An 18,700-nucleotide genomic window follows, 5' to 3' on the forward strand; every position below is an offset into this window, starting at 1 on the left:
CTCTGGAGGGAGGCTGCAGGAGGGAGGAGGGAGGCAGGAGGAGGGCATGGTTCCCCCTGCTGGCTTCGTGCTGTCAGCGCCCCAGCAGCACTGCTTGGGCACCACCGTGGCGCCACTTTGACCCTGGCAGCAGCGGCTTTTCTAATGCCTGCAGAGCCAGCTTCATGGGACCCTCCCCAGCTGTGGGTCCCAGTCCCTCCTCTGGACTCAGAGACAGTTGCTCTTCCTCCTCTTCGGAGGCCCGGGTCTCAGCTTTGAAGGATCAAGCTTGTACATCTTATTATTTCCAACTTCTTTTGTTCTCTCAGCCTTAGAGGGGGGAGCTGCTTCCTGCAATTGCTACATCTGTGAAACCTCAGTGTTGTCCTTCTGACTTTTTAGTTACCTCCCTCACAGGTCCATTTCTTTAGATTAAATTCTTTATAATAATAAAAAAAAGTAAATGAACTGGTGTGGTTTCTGTCAACTGCTTACACCCTGACTGATAATACCAAGGAAGAAAGGGAGAAAGAGATTTACCAAGAAACCTGTGGTCCCCAATATCACGTCAGATTCAAATAAACTTAGAAATAAGAGCCGGAATAACCAATTTGCAATGTAAGTCTAAACAAAGAAATGAAAACCAAAGAAGGTACTGAAAGCTGCTCACAGAACAACAAAGCTGCTTCCTCGAGCACCAATCCTCTGTTCATTTAGGGACACGTCAAAGGTACCAACCGTATCTCCTTCTTTTCTAAGAATCGACAAAGACACCCTCTCCAGGTACCACACCCCAGATTGAAGCACTCCATCCCTGCAAAGATAAAAGACACCAGACCTATGATCCTTCACGTTTCTTCTCCTTCCTTTGTCAAATACAACTCAGTGGTGTGAGAAGTGAACCTGGCAAGGTGGGGGTGGGGTGGGGGGCTGGGGAGAAGACATGGAACAAACACCCGGAGGGGTTTAATGACTCCGGGCAGATGGAACAAGGCTGGAGGGACATGCCACTGTGTGTCTGGCTTGTAGCAGTGACTCCTTTCCAGGGTCATCAGCCAGGAGTTTAGCCACAGCTTGTCCAGCCACCTAGTACCCTGAGGGGCCATCAGTAATGGTGTTTCATTCAAAGCCTTTACCGTGCTTTAGTGTTACCCTCACTTGACAATAGGTAATAGGGAGACCGTCTTTGTTCCTATGGAAAGTGTGAAGAACCTGAATTTGACACACCAGATAGGAGGTAATTTCCTCGAGGCAGAGTTTTTCAAGGTTCTGAATTTCTTTATCTGCTTATTTTTTTGAGAGAAAAGCTGAAAAAGGTGAGGGTAAGGGAAGAATACTGGCTCCTCATTTCAGTTGGAGGGTCGTGTTGCCCCTGAAAGATGGTGATAACTATGTAGCTGGGCACAAGGCCCTGTGTTTGGGAGGATGTTAGCAGAGGCCGGGGAAGGCAGGAGGCGTGGCTCCTGCCTAGAGGTGCTATAAGTGGTGAGCCTTCCAAGAGAAACGGCAGAAGAATGAGCTGTAAAACCTTGAACTTCCCTTGAGCTGATACACTTGTTACTTGCTCTCTGTCAGGGGGGATTCTGTCCATGCTGTCTGCCCCCTCCTTACTTGTTCTGTGTGCTGCTAATGAACCAGAACCCTGTCAGTGCTCGGGAGGGCTTTGATTGGCTCACCCTTTCTCTGATTGTGACAAGGAGATAAGGCAGAAAGCAGAGATGGGAGGAGGGAAAAGGCTGGACAGAGGATCTGGGGGCTGAGGCAGAACAGGGAAGAGCCTGTGATCACTGAAGAGGCTGGGACATGAGCAGTGCTGTGAGCTGGGGCGCGGCACTGGGCCAGTGTCACACAGGGTCCCTCAAGCTGTCTGTCCAGAACCTGCCTTGTCTCCTTTCTGGGCTCCTCCCACTGCAAAGCAGGGAGTGCTGACTGGGAGTGGACAGAAGTGAGGCAAGACACAAAGCAGGATATGTCAACATCAGGGACATTCTTTTTGGCTATTGATTGTGGGTGGTTGAAATATGGGATCCCTTCAGGTGACTGACAAACGCCCTCTCGGTCCTAAAGCAGAGACACTAGATAAATCCAATAAAGAGAGTCTGTGTGGAGGCCGAGTCTATTTTAGGGCTGGCAGGTTGGTGAATTTTCCACTGCTAGATCTCACCACTGTTTTCAACCATTTTAAAAATATTATAAGTAAGAGTAGAGGTTGGATCTCTTAAAGATTTAAGACAATCAAAACAAAATGGCACATTTCAGAAAGGCTAGAAAAGGGACACAAGAACACAAATGTCTACAGAATACACTGTCTGCAAACACTTGGGCACTGATCAACCCACCTTTTGTCAGTCTTTCTTTTTTTTCTTCATTCATTCATTCAACAAATATTTCATGAATATTATGTGTAAGAAACATGAAAGGCACACAACAGACATTAAGATGGGGAACATATTCTTTTTCCTAGGAAATTTGCAAGCTGATAGGCGTGGTCAGTATGGGTTACTATAAATATTTAACTTAAATCTCAGGGAAGTGAGTTTCAGGAATGAGGTACCAACACATAGGAATCCAATGAGCCATCACTGTCAGCTGGGATGTTCTTGAAGGGAGGGGCTATCTGAGCCTGAGGACTGGAAAGTGGTATGTGTGGGAGAGAGCAAGGGATCTTCAGGGTACAAGAAAAATGTCTTCAGCAAAGATATTTTACCAGCAACATCCAGGAGATAATATCTGAGGTTCTTTTGAGTTCCAAAGGCTGAAAAATAGATGAACTACATTTGGTATGTTGAACCTGAAACTCAATCAGGGTAGCCATGTGGACAAGGCTAGTGGGCAAGTGGCCTGCCTGTCAAGGGGAAGAGTAAAAGCTTCACGAGAGCAGAAGGCAAGTCTCATGTTTTTGTGATCCTCCCCCCTAGTTTCTAACAGAGTAGTTGCTCAGAGAAGTTGATGTGACTTGTAGACATAACGTACGATTTCTTGTCATATTCAACCACTCTCTAATGCCAAGAAATTGACTGCTTAGTCTAGGGTCACTCAGTCCCTGGGCTTAACTCCTTCCTATCATGATAGGAAAAGACAGGATTCAGTAGGCAGAGAGGGAAAGATTAGTACCTGAGGTCCCTGGGTGGGGAAAAACACACATTTTGGAACAATGCTGACAGTGCCTGACCATAGCAAACCTCCTCTGGCCCAGGAATTTGACAAAAGACCTGACTAAATATAATTAGACCATAAAACCTATGACCCACAGGAACGGTATGGCCACAGACTACCCCTCATACAATGGAAACGAGCCAATCAGGAATGGACAACCCAGCACACAGAGCTATCAAGCCAATAAGGGTAGAACCTGAGAAGGAGCAAGCGGGAAGGGGGGGTGGACAACCAGAACCTTATAAAACAAGGACCTTTGCCTATAGTCCTTGGGCATTCACTTTCAAATGTCCCCTCTCTGTAAAGACAGCTCTCCTATATTCTTACTTTCTGATCTTATATACTAATAAACTCTCCCTGCTGCTCATTTTGTGCCCACTTCTTCATTCTTTGAAGTGGTGAGACAACAAACCCTGAGTATTGAGGTAAAAAAAAAAAAAAAAAGTCCTGCAACACTATTGCTGTTTGACCTTAGGTCTCTCTGTGACTTTTAGATATCTAAATTTCATTTAAGTATGGTATTTCCCCGAAATCCCAGGAAATTAATGTACAGTTTGGTTTGAAAAGATAAGACAGTGAAGTTTTCTTTATCCAAGTTTCAATGGCATTAACACCAGTTATGCCTCATCCATTCCCAAAGTTTCCATAAGCAGAAGTCTGGCTTTACTGTGAAATTATAATGTTCTATTTGTACTTGTTCTCTTACATCTCTTTATTTTTTTAACATGTGGCTGATTTGGATAATTTAATGAGCCCAGAATACATTTTCGAAGCTGATCTTGATGACTGGTTACTAATTTCTCATGGCTAATCCAATTCCCCAGGAATTTCATTCTATGCCTACAACATGCAAGGCAGTTGTTAAGAAATTTAAAATGAATAAGACATAGATACTCTTCAAAGGAGCTTAAAATTCAGTGCAAGAGAAAGCCCAGAAATGTTCAAAACAGACATTCTAGGCTATGTGAAAAAGTGAAGCAAAATCTACCCACCCCCACCTCAAAAAACGGAAGTGCTGACCAGGTTGGTACAATTTACAAAGCTATACTTCCACAGACTACTATAATCTGATGGAACAGATGCTACGTATGTGGGGTTTAGCAGGAAAAGAGGAATGTGAGTGGTGTGTTAGTTCCCTCTCCAGCCTAAATTCCTACCAGCATATTATATGCTGGGAATATCATCTCAGAGGTGGGGACGGAGATGAATGAATACTGGTACTCCAGCCTGTTCCTTATCAACCAATGCACATCCCTGTGCCAGGTGACACCGAGGTACAATTCGTGGCAAGGAATGCCCGGGTGGACACTGGCCATGATCTCTTTACCCGTGGAGCACATGCTCTGGCCCAGGTGCCTGAGCCTCTAACTAACAGAATCCACACTTCTGGGGGGCTGGCCTGGCATGGGTCTTTTCCAAGAGCTCCCCAGAGGGCTCCAATGCAGACAGAGTACTGGGAGCCACCGCCATAGTCTCGTTCACTGCTTCTCTCACTCTGCAAAAGGATACTGGTCATACATGAGCCACTCTTCACTATTCCATCTGCCCACACTGAGACCCAAATCAATAGCTCTGTCAACCGTAAATATATGTATTATCCAACATTTGCTGAGCACTTACTATGTGCCAGCACTTGCTAGGTACTGAGCTGAGGACCTTGCATACATTTTGATATTTAATCTTCAAAAACAACCTTGGGAGGTAAGCACTACTGGCTTCCCAGTTTACAGATGGAGAAACTGTAACTTAACAGAAGTTAAGTGACCTGCTCAAAGTCACATAGCTATTCAGAGTGGAGTCAGACTTGAATCTTATCTGCTTGGCATCAAAGTGTGCGCTTCTAATCACTAAGATACACCAGCTCATTTATATGTATGAGACATTCAGTTTTTAAAATGTGTTCTGCATCTACATACAAAAGACTATTTGATACATATTTCTCCATAAAATAGAGAAAAATAAAATATCTACTTGGAAGTGATTTACTGAAAGGATATATATTCAGCATCTATTTTCATAGAACATTTTGCTGATGATGTGCATCTAACCTTGGTGTCTGGAATCTTAACAGGATACTACTCGTGTTCCCAGAGATGGCATGTTCCAGTGTGCTTCATCTGACACCTCAGGAGTCACTGCAGTGCGCTGCTGCAGTCCAGCCCATCTGCAGAGGTGACTGAGCAGGCTTGGAAAAATGTTGACGCTGCTGAGCAAAGCTACAGGATTTTCACTGTTTTCAAAATAAAAGATGATCCTTACACTGTTCTAGAGAAGACTCCTGCTAAAGCCAAACTAGTCTTCTGAGTTCATTCCTCTGATCAGCACGTATCGCACTCCTGCCAGATGAACAGTAATCCCACTATTAATAAGAGTCAGTATTTATGGAGCTCTGTGTGCCAGATACTGCCCTAGTGCTTTCCATGAATCGTCACACCAACTCCTCATTATAGATGAGAGGACTGAGGCACAGAGAGGCTAAGAAGTCTGCCCAAGATTATATCTGCTTGGGCATAACTAGTACCTAACTCTGCTCTCTACAGAACTCTCGAACTATAGTTAGCGAGCAGAAGAGCTGGGAACCAGGCATGCTAGCTCCCATTCTTTGGTTCGTTACCACCCGCTTCCTATGTATCAGGCACCGTGACAGGCACAGAAGTTATGATACAGCACTTCTGCAGGTAGAGAAGCACACCAGTGGGAGATAGGATGGTGAGAGCCAGTTTCCCAGGTAAGTGTAAAGGAGTAACACTTTGAAGACTAACCTCAAACTGTCAAGAGAAATTATCAAGTAAGTTTCAGTCTGATGAGAGTAAGAACTCCTAGAGAATGGTCAGGAGCTGATAAGCCATGCCAAAGGTGTGAATATGGAGGAAGGCAGAGAGTAAGAAGAGGGAATGACCTTAGGACATGGCTCTGACCTGAGGGCCTTTCCAAGCTGCTGAAGGGCTCACCGTGTGGGCAGCTGGGTCTTCCGAGCCTGGCATCCAGTGGGTAATCATGAATGAATGGTGATTACCGGGCAGGGAGAATTCAGAGGAAAGCAGGTCCTATGATGAGGAGAGAATCAGTAGGCAGAACCAAGGAGACCCATTAGTTTAACTGAAAAAGGAAAAAAAAAAGGTTCTTTTTTCTTAGTAAGGAGAAGGACAGATGTCAGGGCAAAGCTTAAAGTGGGAGAGATGTCAGGGGAGAAAGGAGGCAGCACCAGCAAGTTTGCTTTTGATGCAGAGGTTGCAAAACTGGGAACTCAAGGACCAAATATATGCTGTTTGTATTTTTTTTTAACATCTATTTATTTTTGAGAGACGGGGTATGAGTGGGGGAAGGCAGAGAAAGAGGGAGACAGAATCCGAAGCAGGCTCCAGGCTCTGAGCTGTCAGCACAGAGCCTGACGTGGGGCTTGAACCCACAAACAGTGAGATCATGATCTGGGCCGAAGTTGGACGCTTAACTGACTGAGCCACCCAGGCACCTCTGTTTGTATTTTTAATCTGAATACTTTGTCTATTTTACAAAATCAGGAAATCCTACATCATCTGGATTTCTCACTTATCTCTTAAAAATGAGAAGATGTGGCAATGCCAGGCTTGAACCTCCCTCCATATGACCACAGCAGCGACCCCCTTTAGAAGAGGTTGTCATTGCCCTGTTGTCCGCAACCACTTCTTTACACGGGGTCCCCTACCTTGCCTATGTCCCCACCGAGCCCCTGTGCACATGTGACTTGCTGACCTGCAGTTTGGATATCAAGAACAGGAGGTGAGAAGACTGCTCTGGGAAGAATTCAGGGCCACACTTCACGGGAAGGGGAGACTTAATCATGCAGAGACCTGGCAGTTGTCTTAATGGGAGAATAAAAGAACAGAGAGGATGACAACTGGCCAGAAAGTCATTTCAGCCGGCACCCCACCACACCATCTCCAAAAGCAGAGTTTTACATGTCTATAGATGTGTTAGTTCATGATTCACATGCAATACCTCATTTAATAGTGTGTATTAAAAACATGTTCTCATTTAACAACCTATGAGATAAATAATATTGCTCCTTTTTAAAAAATGAGAATATTGAGGCTTTGAGAGTTAAGTAATTAGCTCAAGGTCACATAACTGAGGTTTGAACATGGGCAGTCTGACTCCAAAGCTCAGGAATGTAAAGGAGTCTGGGCATTAGAAGAATGCTAATAGATGTGTTTCTTAAAACGGTTCCATGGTCAAATAAATTTGGGAAATGGTAGCTTCGGGTTTCTTCCTATAAGACTTCTCAGAACCTTTAAAACACTAACAGGCTTTGTGAACCTCCAAGTAAGGGAAGCCATGTCCCCAAGTGTACTTGTGAAACCTTCTTTTGTGAGAAACACAATACAGAGTATGCTGTCGTGGACAGGATATGTTCTGGAGTCACATGAATGAAACCTGATAAAACTGGGTTGAACAGTACAGATTTTCTGAACCAGTCAAATGTTTTGCACAGCTTATATTTTTGAAAACAATATTTCATTTATAGAAGTCTTTAGCTTATAAACTCACCTTTTCCTTGCTAACCTGAGATCTCCTCCATTGAAATATATCTTGTTGTTTTGGTTCTATTAATCTGCATGTCTATTAAAACCCATTCTAACACATCTGTAACAGGAAGGTAATAAAAAATAATCTTACACATACAGGATATTTTGACACTTCATTGCATTCCCATTTTAAAGATGAAGAAAATGAAGCCCAAAGAGGTTAAATGAATTGACAATAGTCAAAAAGCTATCAAGTAAGTGCTTGTTAACCTATTCTTCCACTTTGTGATGGACATCACAAAGTACCGCCCGATGTTAGTGTACTCAAACATTAATTAGGTTTTTATGCCAAATGTATTTTGTTTTCTTATTTAACATTTTGACATTACTCATCTAGTTAAGTCATACAGTTCCCAGTTAGCCACACATTTTGATTAACTCCATTCCTCAACCATGGTGGTTTACAGAGAATATATTATAATGAGGCTTCTAAATAATGCGGTTTAGTCATATTGTGACTACTAGGACTTTAATATACGAAGAAGTCAAAACTAAAGACCAATAGCCTGTAAGAAAGCAATGTGGACGGTTATTTTTATTTTACAAAAAAGTAAATATTTATTTTCCCCACAAATCTAAAGATCTCTAGCACCGATGTTTTGCCATGAGAAAGAATATGGGAAGAAGGGTATTACAATAATAAAAAAATAATGCATTTTTCTTCTCTCTGCTGCCTCTTGTCATTTAGTTTCCATGTAACCTAATTCTTATTCTGATCAGAGGAGAAGGAACTGGAAACCAGGATTTTATTAACACCATCGATATCTACCCACGCTCAGGCACATGCACAAACACACTCCTCTGTTTTCTAATTATGCATTTTACAGATGAGCTTCCCTGGCTGCTCTCCTTGCAGATGATGAATAAAGTAGCTTTTGTTTTTAGAGATTTATTTCAAAGACCTCTTCATTAAATGCTATTTGGGGGCAGATACATATCTATGGAAGGTTTGAAAAAAACATGCTGATAAAATAACCATCAAGGAAATGTGTCGCTGACAGAACCTAAGACAGTCTCTCTCCAAAGGACACACTTAAAATACTACACACACACACACCCCAGGGAGGAAGAAGTTTACTATGAAAAGGCCTTTAAAGACTCTTTTAAAATATCCAAAATTCCTATGCAGAGAGTAATAAGCACTTAAAGATATGGCTGGAAAATGGGTGGCTGCTTGTTGGCTGGTGTGTTTGGCTAGTGGAAGAGAGGGGAGGAGACAATGATGTTGCAAAAACTGCCCCATTTTCTTTGAGAGTCTGTTGAATTCTGCTATTTCTGTCCCACAGCTTGGATGAATGGGTTGAGGAAAGTGTGAGGAAGGGGGGAAGTAGAACTCTGATAAGGGGGTGGCATAAACAGCCAGAGAGGAGGTCCTGACTCCGAGCGTCTAACTTCCCACCTAGGCAGGCAGAATTTCAGGCGGGTCCCAGCACCCTCACCTGAGCACTCAAGCCAGGTGGGGGGAAGGGAGGCCATGAAGGAGGGGAGGTCTATACCTGACAGCTGTTCCAAAACACAAATGGAGATGTTTCCTGCAAAAATCCAACTTTTCTGCTTTTGAATTTCACCACAAATTGGAAGAAAAAAGCATTTAACCTTGAGGCAGCAGTAATTTCCTCAAAATGCCCCACATTTAGGGACATAATAGAGAATCCATTCAACACAGGCTTCCCTGGTGAAATGGCTACTTGCCTGTGCTAGATCAGACCGAACTGCAGGGTTATCACATGTACTCATTAAGTGCATGAACCAGACTGCCCGCATTCAAACCCGGCTCCGCTACTTACTGTCAGAGTATGTGGCTATTGCCCTATTTTATGACCTTTCGGGGTCTCAGTTTCCTCATCTGTAAAATGGGGATATTAACAGTATCTGTTTAAAATATGTAAACATGAGGGGCCTAGACTGGCACCTGGAAGTATCATATAAGGATCTGTTAAACAAATAACTAACTCTAATTGTAAATATAGGAGATAGTGAGCCAGCTGGTTTCTGTTACTGAACGATTTATTAACAATTTATTTTAAAAAAAATTTTTTTTCAACGTTTTTTATTTATTTTTGGGACAGAGAGAGACAGAGCATGAATGGGGGAGGGGCAGAGAGAGAGGGAGACACAGAATCGGAAACAGGCTCCAGGCTCCGAGCCATCAGCCCAGAGCCTGACGCGGGGCTCGAACTCACGGACCGCGAGATCGTGACCTGGCTGAAGTCGGACGCTTAACCGACTGCGCCACCCAGGCGCCCCGACAATTTAAATGACGTCCACATTTCACTGGAAGCGCTTAAGTTGTCATTCAAATGAAATCCCTTGGAAGTAGAACTATCTTCATTCATTTTACAAGCGGGGAAACTGAGGCACCAAGGGGACATACTTAAACATATATGATTCTTCTGCACGTCCTGCCAAGTCTTTCTCGTGTGGCTATAGCCATGGCAGGTGTTTAACACACACTGGTGGCCTGAACTGAATTTCCTGAGGTCTGAGACCTAACTGGAAATGTAACAGAGCTAGAAATATTCTTTAATTTCATGCCTTTTACAGATTTTAATTGTTGAGGAAGAACAGTGATAAATTTGGCATACTGAACCGTTTCATTTTTACAGTGACTTTTTTTTAAGCACGCGAAATTTTGTGCTGGGTATGAGGAACATTCATTCATTGGTAAGATGTTTATGTAAAGAGTGTCACTGGGCTAATGATGAATGAGTGAGGGCTGTAAAACACCAGACACTGCAGCAATTTATTTCCTAAACCCCATCAGGCCTTGGCTAGGCTGTCTTTTAATCTGTATGTGAGCTTCACTGGATACTCTGCTTTGAAAAAATTCAAGCCACTCAAAAGAAACTGATATACTATATCACAGAATCTGCAAGGCTGAATGAACACTATTATGTCAGCAATGACATCATAAACTTCATTATTCTATAACTCACACTTTTCACACAAAGGACCATCCAACTTTGCTGAAAGACAATGCAAAAATGTTTTTTATTGTGACTTTGGTAAAGGTCATTTTTTCCCAAGTGACCGAAATCTGATTAAAAGTTAGCCCAGCTCTGGAGTTCTCCATCATTATACACACACATACTTAGAGCTACCTGGCAGCAGAGGCTCTGACACAAATGATCATACTGAGCTGTGTGAAATTGCTAATGATTGAGGGTCTTGACTCTTCTAAAAGCAATTTCATAGGGTTCAATCTGATAGTTGTGTTACTTAGGACAGGTTTCAACATTCTGTAAATGTCAGTTTCCTCATCTATAAAGTGGGGATACTCTTAGTACTTTGAGGTGCTTTCATAAAGATTATATAAAATATACGAAGAGTACTTAGCATAGTCACGGTGGGCACATTAATGCTTACTAAAGGTTATTCATTATTCGTAGTAATAATATCAGCCTCTGGTTCTGGTTCTGGTTCTGATGTGGCCTTCCTGGGGTCAATCTGAACTGGAAGTACCTACTGGAATCATGTAAAGTGCCTCAGGAAGTAAGCACCCAGCAACTTCAGCAGAAACCACCCCATGCCCCCACGAGCACAAGCGGGACTTCTAACCACGTCCTTCTTTCTTCTCTGTCCCTATTACGCATTAACGGCAGCGGCAATTTTCACAAAGCAGCTGTCAGCTGCGGGAAGGTGCCAGAGCTCAGAGCAAATAAGCACGCCCAACCTCTCGCACACACCTGACTGGACAACTGCCTGTGCGCCATGCTGAGAGATGGCGCCCTGTGGGACACTGTTCAGCAACAAAACGCTGCCGCTTCGGCAGCAGCGCTAGCAGACCAGGCAGATGACTGACTTCTGTTTTTCTAATAAAAAGCAAAACAGAACCCATATAAAAGCTTTCTGAGATCCACTTTTCTGCTGACTACAGTCCACCCTCATTACTCCTTGTTTTTTGTTTGTTTTAACTTCCTTTTGCATTCTTAGTCACAAGAGCATTCGCATGTTCATGAAATTGCTTCCTGTGCATTGGTTTTCTCTCCCCAGCTACACTGGGTGCTTTCTAAGGCAGAAGCCATCTCCATTGCTGGGCATATACCAGCCTCTCAATAAATCCCTGGTGAATAATTGATGTTGCAAATCCAGTGTGAAAATGGATCCTCCCCTCTGTCATCCTTCACACTTTTAGGCTGCGAAGCTTCAATACAAAACCCGTGTTCGTTTGTGGCTTCCTATAAACTCTGCCATGCTGCTGCGATTCCAAAGACTTGACTTAATAATTTTATGCACAGTGAGAGAGAACTTTCCAGAACCAGTGGACAGACAACTTTCCCAATGGTTCTGTTTATCCTTTATACTAAACAAATGTGGTTTTTGGCAACCTGTGTCCTCCATTAAGTGCACATATTGGCAGATACTGAATATACCTATGAATCTTAACAGAGATAGAAACCAGTCCTCTTTCTGGAAGTGAAGAGGACTACCTAGAACCCTGAGGGTGAAGTCCTCTCCCGGAAAATAGTTTTCTCAATTTGCACATCATGCAAAATGGTCTACAGTCTACAGAAGCATACAGATAATTTACATCTTTATAGCACTATCCAATACCACTCCAGCACACAAAGGGATTTCGCATGCAAGGTCTCAACTACTCCTTTCATGTAAGGTGTGTGTATGTTTGGGGGGGGGGGTGCTGATATCATGCCCATTTCACAGAAGCAACTGAGGTTTAGAAAGCTTATGTATGTGGTGCAGGGCTCCACTGTGGACAATGCTACCGGACATTTGGGTATCTAAGCTTTTGATAGGTGAAGCTACTAGGACAGGGCTACTTAGTTTCTGTGTGGTTGTCTTCCTGGACCACAACAGAATAGAAACACCTTGCAGCCTCAGTTTTGTCAGAAGAAAAATGGGGGTAACACAATCCAGAAAATGAAAGTGTCTTAAACTGAAATTCCACCCTTTCTTCCCAAGGGCCCTATGTTCTGGCAAAGAAAAAGAAGATGAAACCAAGGGCTCAAGGAAAAAAAAACAAAAAACAAAAACAAAAACCAAAGATATATAGAGGAAGGATGAGTACTTGATCTCAAATGGGAGAGCAATATTTTTAAAAAACGCTATTTTATTTCTAAGTAGATTTGCAGGTATATGTAAGTCTTACTTTCATCATCAGTGAGTGACAATGCTGTCATGGTGATTACTTATCTGTTTGCAGAAAAGAAATAACCACAGAGACGTCATCAGTGACTCAACAAGACACACGGTGCTGTTCTCAGCCTATCGGGTGCACACACCCCCTCCACACAGGATGTAAAGAATGTCCGAATGGGCAAAATAAAAGCAATGGCTTCGGGGGGAAAAACAACTTGGGCCTTCTGCTGAATCCAGAGAAAAGCCATTAAAATCTCATTATTTTTCCTTTTTTTTGGGTAAAGTAATTCTGGTAAAAAGTAAGAGCTCTCAAAAAAAAAATGTTTTTTTCAGGGCACCTGGGTGGCTCAGTTGGTTAAGCATCTGACTTTGGCTCAGGTCATGATCTCACAGTTCGTGGGTTTGAGCCCCGGGTCAGGCTCTGTGCTGACAGCATGGAGCCTGAAAACTGCTTCAGATTCTGTGTCTCCCTCTCTCTCTGCCCCTCCCCTGCTTGCACTCTGTCTCTGTCTCTCTCTCAAAAATAAATAAACATTAAAAAAACTTTTATTTCCTCTTACCTTACATACCCTCATGAGTTCTGAGCCCTGCACTGGGCTTGCTGCTGCTAGCACAGAGCTCGCTTCAGATCCTCTCTCTCTGCCCCTCCCCTGTTTCCTCTCTCTCTCTCTCTCTGTCTCAAAAATAAATAAACATTAAAAAAAATACATTATTTAATATGCTAACATGGACCTTTACAGTTCTAACAGTTAAGATTTACATAACACTACGTCAGGCATTGTGCTAAGGATTTTACATATATTTAAACTGATTGATCCTCAACAACAACATTACCCTATAGGTGGAAATTGATATTATTCCCATTTTATAGGTGAGAAACGAGCCCAGAACAATCTTTGTATGTACATCTTTGTGTATACATGTATCTATATATGTATGTATGTATACACACCTACTAGTATGTAGGAGAATTGGGACTTATCTGGGAGTCTGGCTCCAGAGGTCATGTCTTGCTACGTTTTATCTTTGTATCTCACTTCCAAATACCTTTTTTACATTGAAAAGGTAACGAAGTCACTTCTCCCCACACTGTGCAGGCAGGTTTCTTTACAGCCATGTGCACATGGAGTGAAAGGCAGGTTTTTGTTTGAGCGCAGTCTCCCCACCATCCAGAGTAGCCTCCCCAGGGTGGTGGACACCCTGCCCAGTGAGAACCGGCCACTGCCCGGGGTGTTGTTGATACGCTGGAGAGGAGGCATACTGGGGTCCTGGCTGAATACTTGCTCTTGGACACCAGACCAAACGTGCTGAGGAAGAAAATGCCGGGCAGTCACCAGAGGAGTTAACACTATTGATGCCTACAAATGGAATGGATGTTATCAGATTTCAGGAAACAGCAACTAAGATTAATTGCTGCAAGAGGATTCCATGAAAGATACAGTGCACATTATCTTTTCCTGCAAAGCTACTGCAAGATATTAATTAGTGGATTCTGCTTTCTGGATTTACGCTTAACAAAGGCTCCACAGTTTTGCTTTCCTAGAGACTGAGGAAGCAGTTTAATGGAAAAAGTGAATGTAATTCAGTCTTTCACAAATGACTGTGAAGAAAAAAATATATAATAAAAACTCATCAAGTTCAAAGACATATTCCAGGGTCATCTCATATTCTCCCTGCTCTGACCATGGATTCAGTTTTTTTCTACAAAGAACGCTGCTTCCTTTTAGGGTAGAATGGTATTTAGAAAGTAAAATCTGAGTACCAGGCCTGCTCACTGCTACTGCTATATCACTGCTTCTAGGCCCTCACAGTAGGCAGAGCTAGAGAAGGGAAATGTGTGCATGTACACACACACACACACATGCACACACGCACACACACACAACTTATGTTAACTAGCTAAAAAACCATGAGTTGATACCAATACCTCTAATTTGAATTTAGCAACCAGGGTTCACTGTTGTCTTTCCTTTCCTCATATCTATTCTTCCTTTCTTCAACAATGAGAAACCTGACTCTCATTATCCTGAGTATTATTGACCTCTTTGCTCAAGCTAGAAAAGAAGTGAGTTTCAGAATTACTCACCCATAGTGTTATAGATTAAAAAAAGACCCCACTGAGTAGAGTTGAATATTTTTTCAGCCTTTTTCTTTGGTAAAATATACATACAGTGAAATGTATAAGTTGTAAATGTACATCCTTAGAGCCAGCTATCAAGATATAGGACACTTCTAATCACTCCAGGTAATACAAAAGTTGTCTAAGAATCACAGGGACACACCAAAAGGACATAGAAAGCAGACTGAGGTGCCAAATCTGAGAAATGAGAGGTTCAAAAAAAATTAAGTAAAGGATTGCAACTCACTGGATAAAATAAACAAGTCCTTTTTATATGCATAACTGAAGGAAGGAAGGAAGGAGTGAAATTCTGATGAGACACAAGAGATTCAGAGTATCACCCCATAAGTAACTTTCTTACTACTTACAAAGGGAAAAACAGTACCTTTCTGGTTAGAGAAACATGGCAGTATTACCTTAACCTAGCAATCAGAGATCACCACTAATATGAGGTCAAATGGAGATCCTGCTTCGCCTGATACCACACACTGAGAAGGACCAAACATGTTGGTTGCGGTCTTCCTGTGAAAAACACACAACCTGAATCCAATCGTGAGGAAACTTTGGACAATTCAAACTGAAGCCTGTTCTACTACGCAACTTATTTTACTTTTCAAAGAATGTCAAGGTCAAGAAACATAAACAAAGGCTGAGAAATTATTCCTGACTTAAGGTGACCAAAGAGATTTGACAACTAAATGCAACTATTAATTGTATTGGATCCTGGACCAGGAAGAAAACAGCCATAAAAAACATTATTGGGAAGGCTGACAAAATCTGAATATGGGTTGTGGGTTACAGGTTGAATCAATGTGAAATTTCCTGACTTATATTAACTATACTGTGATCATGTATGAAAAAGTTCTTGTTCTTAGAAAATTCAGGTTAATACATTTAGGAGGAAAGGGCATGTGTGGGCTACTTGATCTCAAACCAGAGGGAGTAGATATGTGTGTGTACATATACACACTTGTATACACATAAACACTATCTATTCAATCCTCATTATGTATCTCATAAAAGATACATATATATATTTGCTCATTATTCAGGTTCTGCTTCTGCCAATGTGCCTACTCTCTACCATGTATTTGCAATACCTGCAGCATTTTCATGGCCATTTGCAGATACGAGCAGAGTGGTGCCCATGCGTCCGTTCCCAGCTGAGGCTGAACAAAAACTACACTGCTGTCCTGGTCCAGCTCTCATACTGTAAACAAGTGTCCCTTTGAAAGTTTATTTAGTGCCACATTTTTGCTATTTTTGTGTTTTCTGTGGGTGTTTTTGCTGTTTAAAATAGCCCCCAAGTGCAAGGCTAAAATGCACTAAGAACCTAAGTGCAAGAAGGCTGTGATGTGTCTTATGGTAAAAATACATGCGCTAGCTAAGCTTCGTTGAGGCATGAGGACAGCGCTCATGAGTGAGTTCAATGTTTATAAAACAGCTATATATTAAATAAGGTATCTAAAGCAGAAATGCAGATAAAGCAAGGTCACCCACTGATAAATTGATGACAGTGTTGTGACCAGAGGCTGGTAGGAATCTAATCCTCTATTCTCCCAAGAACTGCAGTTTGCTATTTGGTGTTCAAGGTGAGTTTACAGAACATGCCTACCACAAATAATGAGAATCAACTGTACATACACATACAGTTGGTCTCTGTACAGGGTCTTAGAGTGTTTTTTATACTATTCTTGTAACTCTTCTTTAAATTTGAATTCATATGAAAATTAAAAGTCACCAAAAAATCACATCAGGTATAAAACTGCCAAAAATGTAATACATGCACATAGCAAGTAAGTCAAATGTTATAAAAGGGCATTTAGTAAAAATGAAGTCTCCCTCCCAACCTAGACCTCGAGTCCCTTCCTCTCCCCAAATTCAATCACTCTTAAGAGTTTATATATTCAGGCTGCCTGGGTGGCACAGTTGGTTTCAGCTCAGGTCAATTCTTGACTTCAGCTCATGATCCCACAGTCCTGGGATAGAGCCATTCTCCGCCCCTCTCCCACTCTTGTGCTCCCTCTCTAAAAAACAAAACAAAACAAAACAAAACAAAAATAGGACAAAATGAACAAACAAACAAAAACTGAAAAAAAGTTTCTGTATTCCTCTAGGGCTTTTTTGGGAATATTCACATGGCATATATTTTTATTTTCAAAATCCACATGGGAACATGCTATAGCTACTGCTTTTCCTTTTTTTAAAAAAAAATTAATGTTTATTAATTATTTTGAGAGAGAGAGAGAAAGAGAGAGACAGAGTGCGAATTGGGGAGGGGCAGAGAGAGAGGGAGACACAGAATCGGAAGCAGTCTCCAGGCTCTGAGCTGTCAGCACAGAGCCTGACGCGGGGCTCGAACTCATGGACTGTGATATCATGACCTGGGCTGAAGTCCGACCCTCAACCGACTGAGCCACCGAGGTGCCGGTGTTTCTCATTTTTATACAGAGCTACCTTATTCTTTTTCGTTGCAGCATAGTATTTCTTTCACAAACAGTCCATAAGTCATGTAACCAGTCTCTTCTAGATGGAGGTGTAGGTTGTCCTCAGCCTTCTATTACAAATATCATTGCTCCACACATTACACCTATTTTTTGGAAGATATTGTCCTTATGATTTTAATAAGGTAGCTGATAAGCACGTGCAATCAGTAGATGCACTACTGACATACAAATGCTGCCGTTGAGGCACCGCAGGGAAAAGCTTGTCCACCTTTACTATGTAACATTTCTTCTACTGTCTATTATTTTAGCTGGCAGCTACTTTTAGTCACAGATTACAGAAAGCACACTTTAACTGGAAATGCTCCGCTTCCCTTGCATCACTCATGGAACATTACTGGATGCTGCTGTTGGCCTGCAAATTGTGCTACTGTCCAAGAGAAAACCTGCACTGGGTACTGAAGATAAAAGGAGTATGACTTGACCCACTGCACTTAGGGGTCTTCTAAGCCCAGAGGCAAGGAGAAGGCAGGACAACTATTGCAAAAGTGGAAAATGCTATAATTAAGCCCAGTATGGGGAAGACACTCACATTTTGTTGAATGGTTACTGAATAAACAAAGTGCTTAGTGGAAAACTAAAATAAAGGAGAGGAGGGAAGGTGTAGGGAAGGGAGAACAGAGTGGGTGTAATGTCAATCATGGCCTAAAGGGGGAGCAGTAGAGCATAAAGGGAAAGTTCAAGCTCTAGAGTCAGAAGGCCAGGGTGCCAAATGTAGAGTCTAGTTTTATCAGCTCTAAGACTCTCTAAACTTCAAACACCTTCACTGCAATATGGGGATATCAAGATAACAGCATCTATGCCAGATGGCTGGGATTTCATAAAATTACACAAACTGAAAGACAGCCCAAGGTCAGCACTCAATAAAAGCTACCTATTGTTTCCAGCAAGAGAAATGGGGGAGGGCAGGGGCCTTTCAAAGAGAAGCAGTAGAATAAAGTATGACTGTAATCTCAGTGAGGGCAGGGACTGTCTTGGTCATAAACCCAGTGGCTAAATGCAGAGTGTGGTCAAAACAGACTCAACAAGGAGTTGTGGAATCAATGAACTAAAGAATGACTGACTTCAGAAAACAGAAGTCCTATGTGACATCAGAAAGAGGGCAGGAGGGAGGCAGGGGCAGGAGACAGGATAGGAAGGGACAATTCATGAACAGATTGGACATCATGTAAAGAGTTCAGATCCAATCTCTAAGCAATGGGGAACCAGTGAAAGTGTTAAAACAAGACAGTAACATCACGATACATGGATGATGGTTGGGAAGGGGAAGAACCCAGAGC

General features: G+C 42.3%; 1 protein-coding gene across 28 annotated transcripts in view; it reads right to left on the reverse strand.

Moving 5' to 3' along the window:
- The window catches only part of FARS2 (phenylalanyl-tRNA synthetase 2, mitochondrial), a 532,053-nt gene that overhangs the window by 169,999 nt on the left and 343,354 nt on the right, over nucleotides 1-18,700 (reverse strand). Inside the window, exons 10-11 of one of the 28 annotated variants that reach the window (XR_006217506.1) lie at nucleotides 6,054-6,182; nucleotides 650-793 (exon numbers count right to left, since the gene is read on the reverse strand). The exons of 22 other annotated variants lie outside the window; for them this stretch is intronic. The gene's annotated coding sequence lies outside the window, so the exon portion shown is untranslated. Of the gene's footprint in view, nucleotides 1-649; nucleotides 794-6,053; nucleotides 6,183-6,720; nucleotides 6,977-7,662; nucleotides 7,759-18,700 lie in introns of those variants that run through there. 5 more of the 28 variants (XR_006217507.1, XR_006217509.1, XR_006217511.1 and 2 more) reach the window with 5 other exon arrangements.

This window comes from Panthera tigris, chromosome B2 (assembly GCF_018350195.1).
Source record: "Panthera tigris isolate Pti1 chromosome B2, P.tigris_Pti1_mat1.1, whole genome shotgun sequence".
NCBI lineage: Eukaryota > Metazoa > Chordata > Mammalia > Carnivora > Felidae > Panthera > Panthera tigris.